The sequence below is a fragment of the Coenobita brevimanus genome, chromosome 90 (assembly GCF_032717465.1).
Source record: "Coenobita brevimanus isolate Jiangsu-jjx chromosome 90, ASM3271746v2, whole genome shotgun sequence".
NCBI classification, from domain to species: Eukaryota; Metazoa; Arthropoda; class Malacostraca; order Decapoda; family Coenobitidae; genus Coenobita; species Coenobita brevimanus.
In genome coordinates, this window is record NC_137043.1 from 18,718,210 (window position 1) to 18,736,294 (window position 18,085).

The following is an 18,085-nucleotide window of genomic DNA, read 5'->3' on the forward strand; positions in this document are numbered from 1 at the left end:
GTTTTTATGTAAATAGTAGAGCGTGTGTAAGGGTGGGAATTGCTGTGAGTGATTGGTTTCCCTTGAGAGTTGGGCTGCGACAGGGATGTGTGATGTCGCCTTGGTTGTTTAATATTTTCATGAATGGTGTTGTAAGGGAGGTGAATGCAAGAGTTTTAGGTAGAGGTCTGAGTCTGGTGAATGTTGATGGTGGAGAGTGGAATCTGAAGCAGCTGCTGTTTGCAGATGATACTGCACTGGTGGCTGATTCAGAGGAGAGATTGAGACAGTTGGTAGAGGAGTTTGGAAGGGTGTGTGAAAGGAGGAAATTGAAAGTTAATGAGAATAAGAGTAAAGTGATGAAGTGTACGAGGTTGGTAGATGGTAGGGGGATGAATATAGTTTTGAATGGCGAGTTGTTTGAGGAGGTAGAGTGTTTTAAATATCTAGGGTCACATGTTGCTGTGGATGGAAGAATAGATGCAGAAGTGAAGTTTAGAATAAATGAAGTAGGAAAGGTGCTGGGAGGAATGAAAAAAGTGTTTAGATGTCGTTCGCTTAGAATGGATGTAAAGAGAAGGCTGTATGAGGGTGTTGTGGTACCGACTGCATTATATGGGGCTGAAACATGGAATATGAGTGTAGCAGAGAGGAAAAGTTTGAATGTAATGGAGATGAGGTGTCTGAGGAGTATGTGTGGAGTGACGCGTATGGATCGAGTGCAAAATGATGAAGTGCGAAGGAGAACTGGAGTTGTTCGGGAGATGGCTGGTAAAGTTGAGCAGAGGGTGTTGCGATGGTTTGGGCATATGGAGAGAATGGACAATGAGCAATTGGTGAAAAAGATAACTAGATCTGATGTGAGAGGTGTACGGCTGAGAGGAAGACCACAAATAGGATGGATGGACAGTGTGAAGAGAGCGCTGGATGCGAGAGGGATGTCTGTTGAGCAAGGAAGAGTCGCTGTGCGTGACAGAAACAAATGGAGAGAAATTGTGAATAAGTGATGACGCAGCCCTGAGGGGATATTCTCCCGCATTTGGTCTGATCAGCTAGGCAGGTCAGGTGCGAGTAAGGGGATGGGTCTGTTATGATATGGCAGGGGTAAACCAGCTCTGCTGTCGGGCCCTGCTGCAGATGTCACTGATTGCATTGCGCAGTTGACCCTTGTGCGGTGTGGTGCGGTGAGGATCTGTCCGTTCTCCCCTTTGGGGCTAAGATGAGAATGAATGTGTTTGAATGGATGCGTACATGGGGAGTGTGTCGTCCTGTCTCAGCTACCTCCCTTTCCTTGGGGGAAGCAGCCTAGATATATAGATAGATAGATTGTATTTTATTTTTCTCTTGGAAGGAACAATGCAGGCTTGCAGTCTTTGGTTCCTTCTTCTTCGCATAAAAAGAAAATAAACTACCAGACTGGCACGTCTTTACTGTCGCCTCTGCTGTCTAGATCCCACTGTATGAAGAACTGGATTGCCAGTGTTATCAGCTTTGTCATTCTCCTGGGCCCTCCTTTCATCTGTTGTGTCCAGCAGGTTCTCAGCTCCACTCCGAGTGCACTTCCCAGGTCCAGGTCTCCTGTGGAAAATATATTTGCATGCCTCACGAAGAGCCCCTCCGACTGCTTTATGTGTGGCTTCTTCAGACAATGGGCAGTTTTGACAAACAGATCCAACAAGCAGTTAGATAGTTCTTCCTGGACCTAAGCCATCCTCCTCTTCCATGCACTGTTTGGTGGCTCTTGATCGACATCCTGGAACAAACCTGCAACTGTACCCCGATTCATCTTCTTAGGGTAATGTGAAAAGTTGGCTATGACAATGGGTACTTTGCCTGTCAAAGGGACAACTAAGATCCTATCTACCATCACTCCCCAATTAATCATGCCATGGATCCTGTGCTACACCAATCCCAGGGAAGGGTGCAATGTGTCGATCTTGCAGGGCAGCAGCATCTCTGACTAAAGGGGGGAAAATGTGGTTCATCTGGTCATCAATAGCATACTTCCATGCTCCATGGCCCTCAGTGGAACACACCTTCCTCCTTGCCACATTTTCATCGAAAGAAAGTCAAACAGGCAGTGGCAGGACACCAGACAAAGCAAATCAAAGATGCAGGGGTTCCCAGTGTCGACAATACACATGCCTAGGGTTTCTTATCTTCATACCGCATCCTGACACCAACCAGTCCCCCACACCCAGTGCAATGCCCCGTAACTCTCCACAGCCACTGTGGAGTCTCTGATAGTTGCTTATGACTCACTACTTCCAGTTGCCACTCTGATCATGTGTCAACGACCAGTGGGCATGCTACATCCTCAGTCTCACCCTGCACCTAAGGGGTGTGCTGGATGCTGACCCTCATCCAAACACTGTTCAAGGACTTCGACCCTATCGCATATTTCCTGTATTTCACTTCTCACTTTATCTTTCACTGTACAGGAACTCTCTTCCTTCATTTCCATTACCTGGTTGCTAATTCTATCTACCTTGCTGAATGCCACCTCTTGTTGTGGTTCCACATGTTTATTTTATTCTTCATAATAGATCTTTTGTTCTTTTTGCTGTGCTATGAACACTGTAAGTACATATTTCTTTAGTTCTTCACACTGTGCTTCTTAATTTTTCATCATTTCTTTGAGATTTTCTCTCAACGTTGGGAGTATATCATTCATATGTTTTTCACGATCTGCCCTCAACACTCTAAATTTGTATGCCAGGGATAAGTCCAACCCCGTACATTGCATGCTGCTATCCCTACCATGTTTGTCTCGTCCTTGGTCGTCAACTGTTGGTCAGTCCTGGTCTGAGGGATTTTGTTTGCATTTTCAGTTAGCTGTTTTCCGGGGTGGGGTACTAACCCTTCACCATATCACTTGTTGACTTAAGTGTTGGTTGGTTATAAAGTTACCACCCAGTGTATTAAATGGTTTCCTGGTTTACAGGAAATCATTTGGCTTGTCACTCAATGCAGAGTCACCCTTAAATAGAGTATCACTACACTGAATGAGTGGATGATGGGTGACCCCACCGATCACAAAAACTGAGCTCCGCGCACAATTTACTCCATCTGTCACTTGTGGCCGAATGACTGAACTCATTCACTGCCTGAACCGAACTGAATTCCTGCTGTCTTGTTGGCCGCCATGCACATGCTCCCCCATACGTTACACTTGACTGACTGATTCCCAGCAGGGAGAGTTGTGGATGCCTTCCCGCCTCCCCTTATTACTGCAATCCAAAATGTTCTAGTACAGACCTCACAGTTTTTGACACAATAATGCACATTATAGATCTAAGGAGAGTACTTGCATTTGCTCATGCAGTAATACACTTAAATTAACAATGCACAATACCATTAACGGCAAGAATTAATTCCTGAAGGACGATAGAAAGAAAAAAAAAAAAAACCTTCATCTGCAGAATATTCCTCACACAGCCAGATAAAAACAGTACCCTAATGATACCAGAATAACACTTAATGCCTAGACTGATCCTCACATCTCAAGATGTAAATCTCTGCCTTAATCGTTCCAGCATAACAGTATATATATATATATATATATATATATATATATATATATATATATATATATATATATATATATATATATATATATATATATATATATATATATATATATATATATATATATATATACAATACTGCAGAGAGAGAGAGAGAGAGAGAGAGAGAGAGTTTACAGAGGAAATGGGCTTTAGGGGAGAAGAGTTTCGTGAAACTGAGGTTTGGTCGAGAATAAAAGTGGGAATAGTAATATCAACCGGATCATAGCAAGTGCCACACCCTTCATGCCAGAATTTGTCCGCCAGTGGAGGAGTGTAAGAAAATTACTGTAATTCCACTACCCTGGGATATTTATTAATGCTACAGAAAATAGTTTACATGTGACTTGTGACAGCGTGGTTAGGGACGCACGGGGTCGTAATATTGTTTCGTGCTGAGCCTGGCGGAAGCCAGGCCAGCTTCCCTTACACAACCAGACAGTCAACAGGCATGTATGGGGACCCACACTCACTTAAGAAGAAAATGGTTCTTGATATTGATACTGAATACAGGTTCTATATCATACCGCATTAATATGCTTAAATGTAAAGTAATGGTTACTTCCAATGTGAAAAATGTTTAGTGATTCTGGTAAACAAATCGGGGCCCTCTCTCTGGGCACCAAAATGTGAAATAATTTTGGTATTTGCTAATAAACAACTCGCAGGTCGTTACTCTTCCCTAAGGTTGTCCTTTAAGTAAATTCAAACAAGTCTCATAGGATTAGGTGAATCGTAACTACCTTAACTCACCTACAGCAATTATTTATCTTCTATTTCATAGCTAATCCCCCCTTGAATTGGCCAGTTCGTAAAGGTTACTTAACTAGTGAAGAGGGAGTGCTCGATAACCGATGACGATGGGACTGTTTAGGTGAAGTTGCTTGAGCAATCAAGCGTCCTTTAGGTGCTTATGTACAACCGTGCTAGCTTAACTATGACTAGGAACAGAGTGCTAACTCCACAAGGTCTGGGAGCAGAGTGCGTGAACGCGGCAGGCCCCAGCTCCTCATAGAATTGTGGGTTGCCAGCTATTACTTAATTACAGTACTATATACAGGGTAGACCGAGGATGAGGTGGAGGGATGAAGTTGAGAGGTATATGAGGGAGGGGGAGGGGGAGTTGGGGGGAGGGTAGTCAAATGGTGGGTGACAGAGTGACTTGGAGGCGTTTTTTCTGCGGCCACCCTTTGCGGGATTAGGGCGTCGGGCTATAGATAGATAGATAGATAGACTATACACAGTTAGATTACATTATGACATGTACAGGGCGATTCTAACAAATTAATCTTAGTTTTAATTAAACTAAAGTTAAACCAAATATTCCCTTTAACTGTGTAAATATCTTAATTCCACATCTCTTTTTACACGAAAATCTTTCCATCCTCGCCACGTCATCTGACACGCAGACGCAGTTCAGGTCAGTGGATAAAGAGAATGTACTTTCTGGGTTTTAAAAACCGCTTGAACTATTAACAACGGTCTCTAGTTTTCCTCTGCTAAACCAAGGGCAAGTATGATAAAAGTAGGGAGTGCAACTGCTCTGGGGGGAAATATTTCGCACAGTTTTGGGGCCGGCGGAAAATGATACACTGTATCATGTAATATGACCCTTAGCCAAGAGTTCCCTCCATAGATCTTGAGAACCCTGTGCTGCGGCCCTTCTAGGTCGTGCCTCTTGACCCGTTTGATCTTCACCATCCCCTGGATCCGGAGTGGCTACTAACTCAAGGAGTACCAGTTTATCGATAGTTTTTATACTGGTATGTCCCCTACATTTTATTTTTACGAGTCTCAGCACCCCCTCAGAATCTGGGTGTGTGGAGATCACTTTAGCTAATGGCCACTTGGATCTTGGCTGTTCTGTCTTCACTAAGACCACATCTCCTGTATGTTAATAACTGATTTGTTGCTGGCAGCCTGAGCTCCGTAAAACCTCTCGCGTAGGCTCAAAAGATTCTCCTTGCTCCAATGTCTATGCCATGTATCCAACACCTTTTTCAGACGATGATATCCCTCCCGCAGATGTTGTCCGAAATCATTATTTTCTATGTTAGGATCATTAACTTCTTCCTGGATATCCACACAAGGCATCGGATGGAGCTTCCTGCCATATAATATATGAGCCGGTGTGAAGGCCTCTAGCGAGACGCTAGTGTCATCTTGATAAGTCAGGGGTCTATTATTAACCCTGGTTTCAATTTCAGTTATTACTGTTCTTAATTCTTCTCTCATGATCTTAGTTCTATGTAATGTTTTCCTCAGGCAGTTCTTGACAACAACAATCATTCTTTCGGTAAATCCATTTTGCCATGGAGCTCTTGGAGCTGTGAACTGCCAAATACAATTTTGGATTCCCAGCGCCGACTTAACCTTTGGGTCGTTCATTACGTTCAACAGTAAAGGTGCTGCTCCAACGAAATTAGTTCCGTTGTCGCTTATTAACTTGCCAGGACATGACCTTCTAGCGGCATATCTGCGAAAGACATTGAGGAATGTCTCTGAGCTTAGGTCTTCCGCTAATTCTAGATGGACTGCCCTTGTGTAGGCACAAGTAAATAAACAAATGTAAACTTTATGGGGAGTTTCCTCACCCATAACAGTTATAGCCCCTGTGTAGTCCACTCCTGTTATATGTTCACCCTATCCTTCGGTAGGGCTGGTGGTCCTGGGTAGATATTAGACCGCTGCTCATACCTCCTACAAATGATGCAGTTTTTGAGATATTTTTTAATAACCTGTCTACCCTTAGGAATCCAGTACCTTTCCGGAATTTGGGCTAAGGTCTGCGGTACACCTCCATGGAGAGTGAAATCATGGGCTTCTTTTATAATAAGTTGTACAAAGCATCCGCTCTTGGGTAATAAAATGGGATGTTTGGTTTGGATGGGCAAATCAGCCTTTACCAATCGGCCTCAACATCTTATCAGACCCTTTCCGTCTAAGAACAAGCCTAAATTCTTCATCAGCTTATTCCCTTTCCCATTGTCTTGGCTTAAAAGTTTATATATTTCCCCGTAAAAATTTCTTTGTACTCTTTTCAGCCAGTATTCTAGGGGATCTGATTTCTGAAACATCACCTTCTTATTCAAAAATTCAACAACCCATTTAGTAGTATTTAGAAGTTGTCTTATTGACGAGAATCGTCTGATGTCAATTACTTCTGGCTCAGGTACTACATTACTTCTGGCTCAGGTACTACAGGATCCAAGTTCACTACACTAATCTCAGCAATATTGTACTGTTTCTGTTCAGGCCAATCCTTAGTGAGTAACAATTTAGGACCTTTAAACCACAAACTATTGTTGATCAGTCTCCTTACGGTCGAACCTCTCGAGAGCAGATCAGCTGGATTTTGTTTGGAGGACACATGCATAAAATTAAATTTGGAAGACAGCTCTTTAATAGTCTTCACTCTGTTACGGACGAAAGGAATTTTACTGTCTTCCTTCCCTATCCAGTAAAGACAAATCTCACTGTTAGTCTGTATGTAAATATCCTCAAACTGAGTATCAAGAGTAGTGGTTATATACCTGGCCAATTTAGTTTCTATTTCTATATATCTATCTATTGCCAGACGCCTCAATCCCGTTTGGGGTGACCACAAACAAATCGCCTCCACGTCGCCCTGTCCCCGGCCATTTCACTGCCCTGCTCCCAACTCACACACCCCTCTCTCATATACCTCTCCACCCCATCCATCTCATCCTCGGCCTCCCCCTCCCTCTTCCCCCCTCCAACTCACTCACATACACTCTCTTCGTCAGTCTCTCACCCTCCACCCTCTCCACATGGCCAAACCACCTCAGTGTGTTCCTCATAATGCTTCCTATTACATCCACATCCACATCACAACGCTCCTTTATATCCTCATTCGTCAGCATGTCTCTCCATGTGACTCCACAGGCTCCTCTTAAATAACTCATTTCCACTGCTCTCACTCTTGACTTGTGTCCTTCCAACAACGTCCAAGCTTCACTTCCATACGTTAGAGTTGGCATCACAATACTGTCATGTAGTAACTCTTTCACTTCCATGCTCACTTCCCTGTTTCTTATCACTGCTCTCAAAGAACCAGCAACCTTTCTTCCCTGCTGTACCCTTTCAAGCACTTCACCCTCCAAACCTCCATCCTAACTCATCACACTACCCAAGTACTTAAACGTAATCACATTTTCCAATTCCTCACCATCCAACCTCGCTGTACATTCACTGACTTCACCTCTCTCAAAGACCATCACTTTACTCTTCCTTACATTCACCTTTAGATTCCGTTTCTTACACACTCTCCCAAACTCATCCACCAAGCCCTGCAGTTGCCCTTCCTCTGCACTCAACAACACAGTATCATCTGCAAACAACAGTACAGGGAATTTCCAAACACTATCCTCTCTCATCAGGGCCACTCCAACATCCACTACCCTACCTTGTACCTCTTATTACCCCATCCATGTACAGATTGAACAACCATGGAGACATGACACATCCCTGTTTCAACCCAGCCTTCAAAGAGAAAAATTCACTTAGTTCATCATCCACACGCACTTCAGCCTTAGCACCATCATACATACTCTTCACAGCATTCAGCAACTTCCCATCTACTCCATATATTCTTAATACTTTCCATAATCCTTGTCTATCCACCCTGTCATATGCTTTCTCCAAATCCATGAAAGCCGCATACAACTTCATTCCCTTCTCTAGAAACTTTTCCACTAAAGATCTAAGAATGAATATCTGATCTACACAACCTCTTCCCTTCCTAAAGCCTCCCTGTTCTTCTCCAGCTAATTCCTCTGTTCTTTCTCTAACTCTGTCAGTAAGTATCCTACCATACACTTTTCCTATTATACTAAGAAGACAAATGCCACAATGATTACCACACACTTCTTTTTCCCCATTTCCTTTGTACAAGGGAATAATTATACCTGACTTCCAATCCTCTGGGACTCTACCTTCCTCCCAGGCCAATCTGCACATCTTCCACATCCATTCTACTACTATTTCTCCCCCATGCTTCAGCATTTCACCACACACTCCATCAATTCCTGGGGCTTTCCCTGATTTAACTTTCTGCATTGCTTCCACAACTTCTATCCTACTGATTTCTTCCTGTCTTCTCACCTCCCTCCTTCTCCCAGCCATTCCCCGGCCACTTATAATCGCATTACTTCCATACTCTATGTTCAACAATTCCTTGAAGTGTTCTTTCCATCTGCTCACTTTTTCTCCCTTCTCCACTAGTAATCTACCATTTTTATCTTTCACTCCCTTGCTAACCTCACTTCCACCCTGTCTTACTCTCTTCACCTCTTTCCAGAACATTTTCTTACAGCCCCTCCACTTTACACTCAAATTCCTTCCAAATTCCTCATCCACTCTCTTCTTACTCTCTCTTACTAATCTTTTCACCTCTCTCTTTCTTTCTACATATAACTCTCTCTTCCGCCTCTCCTCTACTTCTATGGAAGCTAATTCCATTTGAGGTAGTGTTCTTCCTTTAATTGGCGCAACTCTGGCTTTGGACATTATAATCTTACTATGCTGTCCTGTTGTGCAGTAATCTACTGTTCCATAGGCCCTTTGAGAAGCATCCCCAAATATGTGTAAGTGCGACTTCTCATTACTGTTTATTTTCCTGGGAATACATATGCTTGATGTGGTTTCAAACTCCTTTATAATCTGTTCCCATTGTTCTACATATGTCTCACCTAATTCAGTGTCCCAGTCTAACTTTTCTCGCCAAGCCTCCTGTACTAAACATTTGCTCCTAATAACTATAGGACTGACAAATCCCAAAGGGTCAAATAGCTTGGAAACCTGACTTAACAAGGACCTCTTGGTGAGAGTGACATCAGAGAACTTAATTGGTTTCAAACTTACTACATCAGCTGTTGTATCCTAGTTAAGACCTAACACTTGAATTTTGGGAATGTCAGAATCTGGATAGTCCTCTTGTATTTTATTCCTCAAAAGCGGTGAATTTGTATTCCAGCTCTGTAACGGCAAAATTGCCTTCCCACATTCGGAATTGGCTACTTCATAAGCCTTCAAAGCTTCCGACTCTGTTTCAGCTACACCTTGCAAACTATGCATGTAAAAAGCCTGCCCTATTTCTGGACATTTGGTATTTTCAAAATGATGCTTTAAAGTTTTGCAAAGTAGGAAAGGACTAGCACAAGAGCCAAAGAGCACCGATCGGAAACTATAGGTTTTCAATGGACTATCCTCATTTTGAGGATCATGAGGCCAGAGGAATTTTGTAAATTTCCTATCCTCCACTCTCAGTCCTATTCTGAGAAAAGCCTTACTAATGTCTGCCGTGTAAGCGTAAGGTTTCTCTCTAAATCTTAGTAACACATTCCCTAACTTCTCAGTTAGTGTAGGTCCAGCGTATAGGCAATCGTTCAAGTTAGCTGATGCCTTTGACGCTTTACTACTACAACTGAATACTATCCTTATGGGAGTAGTTACTGAATCCTTGCTTAGAGCATGATGTGGTAAGTAGTGTCCTTCTTTGTGGTTAACAATTGATCCTTTATAATATTATCATGCTGTATATAGTCAAATGTTCTGGTTTATCTCTCAACTTTCTTAGAAGAGAATTTAACTGAGCTTTAGCTGCTTGGTAATTTGTTGGTAACTCCGAATGGTTTAGTTTCCAAGGTAATCCTACCCAATACTGTCCATCCTTAAATTCCACAGACTGATTATTCAAGTCCAAGGTTATTTTATCTTCAGGGGTTGGTTCCTTAGAGTGTATACCTACACTGTCTAGGTCCCACAGTTTGTGTACAGGTTCAATATTTTCATCCAACAAGTCATTTATCTGAGTAGGTTCTAATTCTGCACCTGTTCTAGCTACCATCAGTGACTGTGTGGGAGTAACAAAGACTGAGTCCACTAGTTAGGCCTCTCCTTTAACTTGTTTTGGAAAAGGCAACTGACACATAATAAGGTTACCTCCCGGACTCTTGAACAACTGTACTTTCTTCTTTTTGAAAGTCCTATGTAGGAATCTTCCACAATAATCAGAACCAATTATCATTTTTATGGGACCCACAGTATCTGATTCCACATTCCGTTTAGCCAACTTTGTCCCTGAGCTTTGTAGATGATCAGAGGTTTCCTTCAATCCCTTTATGTATATACTTGTCTCCATATTATCAAGCACAGCTGCTGTTATACGGCATTTATAGCTGCCTAATTGTATTACTGGTCTACCTAAATCAAAAGACTGAGCTTTCTTAGTTGTTAAGAATCCTGTAATGGCTAGATTTACCTTGCCAATAATTGGTAACTTTAATTTCTTCACAATGTCGGCAGAAATGAAGGTTTTCTGAGCACCCGTATCAAACAGGGTACATACTAACAGGTTTCTATTCTCAGACAAATATCTTCACATCTGCTATTGGTACTGCAGCTGGCATTACTAATGGAGCATTCCCTTTTGCAATTGTCATATTGACGCTTGCAGGTTTAGGAACCTCAATTTTCATCCTAGGGCATAAAGCATTATGATGATGATCTTTTTTGCATTTAAAACAAAAATTTGATTTAGCCTTACAGTCCGCAGCAGTATGTTCGGAGTTCATACAGATTATACAACACCCCAGTTCCTGAAGCTTTCCTACTCTAGAAGCATAATTAGGATACCGTTGACAAGATGCACTGGAATGTTGCTCACCACAAAATACACAAACTTTCCTGTCTTTTACCATGGAAGGTTTTACTTCCTTAATATCCTCAGCATGTCTATTCCTTGGCTTTAATACTTTATCTTCAGCCTTTAAGGAGCTAAGGAAAGTACCTATTTCTTCTTTGGGTACATAATTAGTCTTCTCTGACTTAGCCTTCCCAACCAGTTGGTTAGTGGGTTTTTTCTTTATTTCAGTCTTCTGTTGACCTCAATAGGTTTTACTGTTCTTTGGAAATGTTTCCAGAGTTGCATCAAGCCTTCCTCAATCTCTTCGCAGGAGAAATTATCCTTTTGGTACCTACCATACAAAGCATCCTTGGTTTTCGGTGATAGCTTTAAGAACACAATTCTTGAAAGCACCCAATCACATGTCTTAATATCTTCGTAAGTACCAAAGGCCTTTAAATTACAAGTTATTGCAATTCTAAATTTTTGCAAGGAATCAGAATCGTGTCTAGGTATGGGTAATTCAATTAGAGCTTTCAGTAACTGAGTAATAACTTGCTCCCTGTCTTCATAGTTTTGTCTAAGGATGGTCAAGGCCACCTCATAATTATTTTCTTCTACTGGTAACTCTTTTATCAGCTGATATGGTGTTCCTTTGACCTGTCCTAACAGATACGTAAGTTTGCTGACTTTAGGGAGATCTCTTCTATCGTGTACCAAATATGTGAACTGGTCCCAGAAGGATTTCTAGTTCTGCTCCCCATCAAACTCCAGAAGCGTCATTTGTGGTAACACAGCTCTACTCTGCTGTGCCACAACTTGTGTTTCCGCGGCAGTGTCAGTTAATTTTGACTCTAGTGTCTTTACTACAGTTAAGTATTCTTCTAATTTGTTTTCAAACTTCGTAGTTTCTGACTCTAAGAGTTCCTTATTCTTAGCCTTTACTATAGCCGCTTCTAAAGTTATGTAACTCTCTTCATACTTATTCCATCGATCTTTCAGGATATTTAGGAATTTTATTCTCTCCTTGGACAGAGGTATTTCGTCCAACGACTGGTTACAATCATTTATGGCTCCAGTTACCCATCCTGCCTTACTACTAGAAGATCTTTGCAATAAAGAACCAGACATGTTGACTGAATTCTAATTTAATAATTTAATTATGAATCCCAACCACAAATTTACCCTAACTTAGTAATGATCTGATTATTTTAAATTTTAAAGAGGGTAGGGATTAGGTCCTCTTTGTGCAAACTATCCCCCTTGGTTATTAAACCTCTAAGGTTGCATTCATCCCCCCTCTCAATTTCGAAATATTTATTACAGCTCAGCTAATTATTCATTTAATTTTGAGGAGTGTAGAGATTAGGTCTATAATTTCAACCTATCCCCGAGGGTTATTAAACCTCTAGGGTTCTATTTCATCCCCACACTCATTTGCCAAGCACCCATATTCCCCGAGCTCAGAATTACTTCAATACTCCATAGGCCCACCCATAGTTTGTACAGCATAGAACTCTCCTTTCTTATGTTCTATATAATTTATAAATTTCTGCAGAACCGCTTCCCTACCATGACGGTTCCAATGTATACCATCAGCTTTCAACACTGCTTGGAAGGGTTTGGCATTAAAATGTATGAAATCTTTCCCCTTCCCAATCCGTTGCAACTTCCTGTTCACAGCTCTGCTAATTAATTTCTATGTTCCATAAACTGGAGAGCCATATGGCAGGTTCTTTGGCTCGAGGAGTTATGGCTACTGAGGATTTACAAGAGCCCTCTATGGCTCATACCACTGCTAAAATATTCTCCACTACTTCATTGATCTCCACGTCCTCATGGATATAATTTCCTCCAAGGAATAGGACAGTACGGTCATGCTCCCAATCTAGTACGGCATTCAGCCTTTCATCTTCAGAGAAAGAGCTTGCCGTTCCTCCCGGAGCTTGATAGACACGTATGTCCACGTCCTCCACTTCAACCGAGCGTGGTAGTAAACTGTGCCCAACAAAAGCAACTTTAAACACAGCGCCTCTGCACACATCGTCTCTCCTCACTCGGTCGAGGCACCAAAAATGTGAAAAATGTTTAGTGATTCTGGTAAACAAATCGGGGCCCTCTCTCTGGGCACCAAAATGTGATATAATTCTGGTATTTGCTAATGAACAACTCGCAAGTCGTTACTCTTCCCTAAGGTTGTCCTTTAAGTAAATTCAAACAAGTCTCATAGGATTAGGTGAATCGTAACTACCTTAACTCACCTACAGCAATTATTTATCTCCTATTTCTTAGCTAATCCCCCCTTGAATTGGCCAATTCATAAAGGTTACTTAGCTAGTGAAGAGGGAGTGCTCGATAACCGATGACGATGGGACTGTTTAGGTGAAGTTGCTTGAGCAATCAAGCGTCCTTTAGGTGCTTATGTACAACTGTGCTAGCTTAACTATGACTAGGAACAGAGTGCTAACTCCACAAGGTCTGGAAGCAGAGTGCGTGAACGCGGCAGGCCCCAGCTCCTCATAGAATTGTGGGTTGCCAGCTATTAATTAATTACAGTACTATATACAGTTAGATTACATCATGATATGTACAGGACGAATCTAACAAATTAATCTTAGTTTTAATTAAACTAAAGTTAAAGCAAATATTCCCTTAAACTGTGTAAATATCTTAATTCCACATCTCTTTTTACACGAAAATCTTTCCATCCTCGCCACGTCATCTGACGCGCAGACGCAGTTTAGGTCAGTGGAAAATTCCATATAATACGTGTATTTAAAATATATAGTTGTTCACGAGGGTTAAACGCAGTAGCATTTAATTTATCAATATCAAGAATTATTAAAGAGAACGTACTTTCTGCGTTATAAAAACCGCTTGAACTATTAACAAAGGTCTCTAGTTTTCCTCTGCTTTCAACCAAGGGCAACTATGATAAAAGTAGGGAGCGCAACTGCTCTGGGGGAAAATATTTCCCACATTCATGTTGCATATTTCTTTATTACAATGCGTGGTGATTAATAATAAATACGAAAATTCACCATTATTTACCAACAAAATTCAAACTACTGTATTTACACACCTGCATAAAAAGAATCCTTTCGGGGAAGAGTAAAGCCATCGCTCGAGCAGTAGGAAGCGTCACCTCCTCTAACAATGCTAGACACGTGTCTGAACTGAATTTGTCATTTATCTTCGCTAATTCACCAATACCGTATAAATAGATCCACGCCCAGACGTTGCAATTGACGTGGCCGCTTCTTGCAACTTCGAAAAACTTTTCTCTGGAGTATCGAGTTCCATTTCTTGAGTAGCAATGGAGCTGTCCGTGTGTGGCAGAACAAAACGTTTTCTCATCTGAGAAGGCACCTTTTCCCCGGTAATCGAAATTCTGGTTCACATATGATATTGCGAACCGAAGCCTTTTAAGGCAGTGTCTGTCTGTCAGCTTTTCTTTTTCTGTAGGAATTTGATGATGCACACCAGCTTCCTTAAGTCGTCGTCGCCCCGTATTGCTTAATACTTGGAGGTGAAGCTATCTCTGACAGACACAGCATTTGTTGGCGGATGCATTGTTGCTTCCTCCAGGAAACTGAGGTAACGTCCGGTGTTGTTTTTCTCTGAGCTCCCGACCTGGGACGACCTCCCAAAATACCATCTTCCCAACTTCGCCACTATTTCTTCACAGTTTTGGAAGTAGCTCCAACTTGACGCGTTATTTCTGCATCAGAAAGCCGTGGTAGATTCAAACCAATTATTTGCCCTCGAAGAGCCTATCTTGTCATTATGCTGCCCTATTGAACTGACTGGTACAGACCTAGTGGAAAGAGGTGGTGTTATTGTTTGCCGTTATTACTGAACTCATATCGACACCTCGGTTAAAATTATCAAAGTTTCGAATGGTTCACGGAACGTTATTTTAGATCCAATCAGGTTACAAAGCTCCACCTCATGTTTAATAAGTACTTAGGGAGTGGGCAACACAAGAGGGGAGGGGGGGATTATGGAAGCAGCAATACCATAGGTATGGGAAGGGGAAAGATATAGTACAAGCTGGGATACAGGTGAATATGTTGAAAAGCAAGTATTAGTCTGTAAGTTTAAAACAGGTGTTGGGAGGAGCGAGGGATACAGCAAGGGGTAAGAAGACGAGAAGGGAAGAGTCCGCAAGGGGGGAATGGTATTGAACACTGTTACGATGGATATATGGGTGTATAAGTAGTCTGATTGTTTGTGTATAATACAGTTGACATTGTAACGTTCATGAATGATGTGTTTCTAATGCCACTACAATGACGTCGTAAATTCCTGTAAATAACTGAATTAAGTAATGAATAACCGATCATAGTGAGGGAGGTAAAAAGTAGCAGGGTCATTTGAATGAAACCGTGGGGAGGTGTTGGGGATGTTGAGTGCAAGAGACAAGGGGTACTGGTAGAGGGCGGGGAGAGAGGGGGGAAGAGTAATGGAGACAGTGGAAGGGGGAAGGAAGGAGACAGCGAGAGTGGAGAGGGAGAGTATTTGAAGCGCTGCATTTACGATGGTTATATAAGTGTTACTGTATACAAATAGTGACAAGTAATGTCTCCTGACCACCAGAGTGACGATTTTTCATGTTACTAACATTTATATTCAAGTCATGGATAACACTTCATAGCGATGGAGGAGAAAAAGAAGCTCATTTAACATTTGTCTATTGATTACTTTCCACACTACCTACAGACATACGATTTTCGGCATTAGCGATAAAACGTGGATGATGGCAGAGCATGACTGGGAGGAGGAGAGACGGGTGGGGAAAGAGGTCAGGAAGGAAAGTGATTTAACTTGAAAGACAAAACCATATACTCGCGAAACATGTAATGTTAGTTATAAACGTTCTATAATATTTCATATAAGACTTGCTGGCAACATTAGCAAAGTCCAAATAATCTTGTGCCTCTGTGTCCATAGCCAAAAATCTTCATCCACCAATGCCATACATTTCACAATAACATTACTATCCCACCTGCAAGCTACTGTAATGTTATTAGGGAATGTGTTCTTAACTTTTCTTCGAACACATAACCTTTGATATTAGCCATTTAAACTATTCCTGTCATCTCTGTCTCATACAGTGTTCTCTGATCATCAGGATTGTATTGAACTTCTGCTGTCGACTGTATATGTAAAGGAAATTCGATGGCTATGTGTGTAACGTATCCAAAATTGCTGATAATGCTATATTTGCTAACAGAGCAGACACGGTATTTATAGTACAGACGCTGGCAATTCAGAGTGACCTTGATCGACTGTTTGGTTGGGCCCACACGTGGTAAACGTAGGAGACAAATCTTGGTATTAGTAAATGGAAAGTGCTAATCATTGTTGATTTAATATTACTTTCCTTTCCAAGTACATGATGTGGAATATGATTTCCTTTCTGACTTTCCTATGGAATTTCCATGGCAGCTTTTTTGCTAGTTTCGACTGAATGATTTGGTGGATGTGTGAGAGGGAGGCCTTTTTAAATTTTCTATCCTTGTCTTTAACTCAGAATAGTTTTGTTAGCGAGTGTGTGTGTGGATATGTAAATTGGGAGTCCATCGTCCTATCTTGGCTACCTCCCTTTCTTTGAGGGAAGCAGCCTAGGTGTACTTATAGATAGTTTTGATAGTTATAACCTTTCTTATGAAAACGGCTACAAAATGACTAACAAGACTGTTGATGTTTGCCTTCCTTTGTACTCCTTTGAACTCCCAGCACCTCCTACTTCCCTACACGTCTCCATCCATCTTTACTAATCCCCTGCCTCTTACCCAGTCTCTTCCTCCAGTTATTGTTTTTTCCCCTACGCATTGCGGTACCCTTTCAAACATTTCCTCATCTTATTCATTTCCTTCCTTCACTCACGACCTCTCACCTTTCTCATCCATTATTATTGTCTCAGTCTCTACCTAGTTTCTGTTTTATTATTCCTTTCCCCCCTCCTTTCCCATCTCCAATCAGTAACCTCTTTTCCTCTGCTTTGTTTCTTCTTCTTCTTCTCCCCTGTCCTTGACTCTCATCCTCCTCTTACCTATCCTCTAGCACCATCCCTCCATCCATCCTATTCCCTCTCTTCCCTTACTTCGTCTCCATCACCATCTCTACGTCCATCCTTTTCCCTCTCTCCCCTTACCTTTCCGTCACACTACCTTCATCCACCTCCGTACCTACCCTTCCTCACTCGGTTCTTTTCTTCATCCATCATTCTCACTCATTCCCACTGCTTCCATTCCAACGTCTCCTCTACTCCATCCCTCTCCCACGTTACTTTCTCCCATTGTCTTCTCCCCATCCGTTACCTTCTATCCTCCTTCCCCTCTCATCCCTCCCTCTGTCACTCTGTCCCATTCCCACTGATTTTCCTCTTTCGCCTCCCGTTCCCATCGCACTCTCCCTTCTCTCCTTCTTCTTTCCTCCTTCTTCCCTCTTTTTCTTTTCCTTCCCACTTCCCCCTCTCCACTTCTCTCTTACCCCTCTGATTCCTTCCTCGAATCCCAACCCCAAAATTCTCCTTCTTGTTCTCCTTTTCGATTCCTCTCCTCCTTTTCTCTTCTCGTTCTCTTTCCTTCCTTTTTTCCCCATCTACCTTTACTTCCTACAACTTCCCTCCCTCCCTCCATTTCTTGCCCCCCTCCCAAACAGTGGTGTTATTGTGTTATACACATGACTAACTACACTGAGTAGTGTCATGCATTGTGCCTAAAACTGAACGTCGGTTTCAGATCCCGAGGGCTATAAAAAGGCAGGGCGCAAAAAAAGAGGGAATAAAGAAAATATATGGATCTGGTACAGCCATTATGTGAGTGAGAAATAGAGAGAGGGAGAGAGGAATGAAGGCCTTGGGACAGCTTACTGCAAGAGAAGTTGG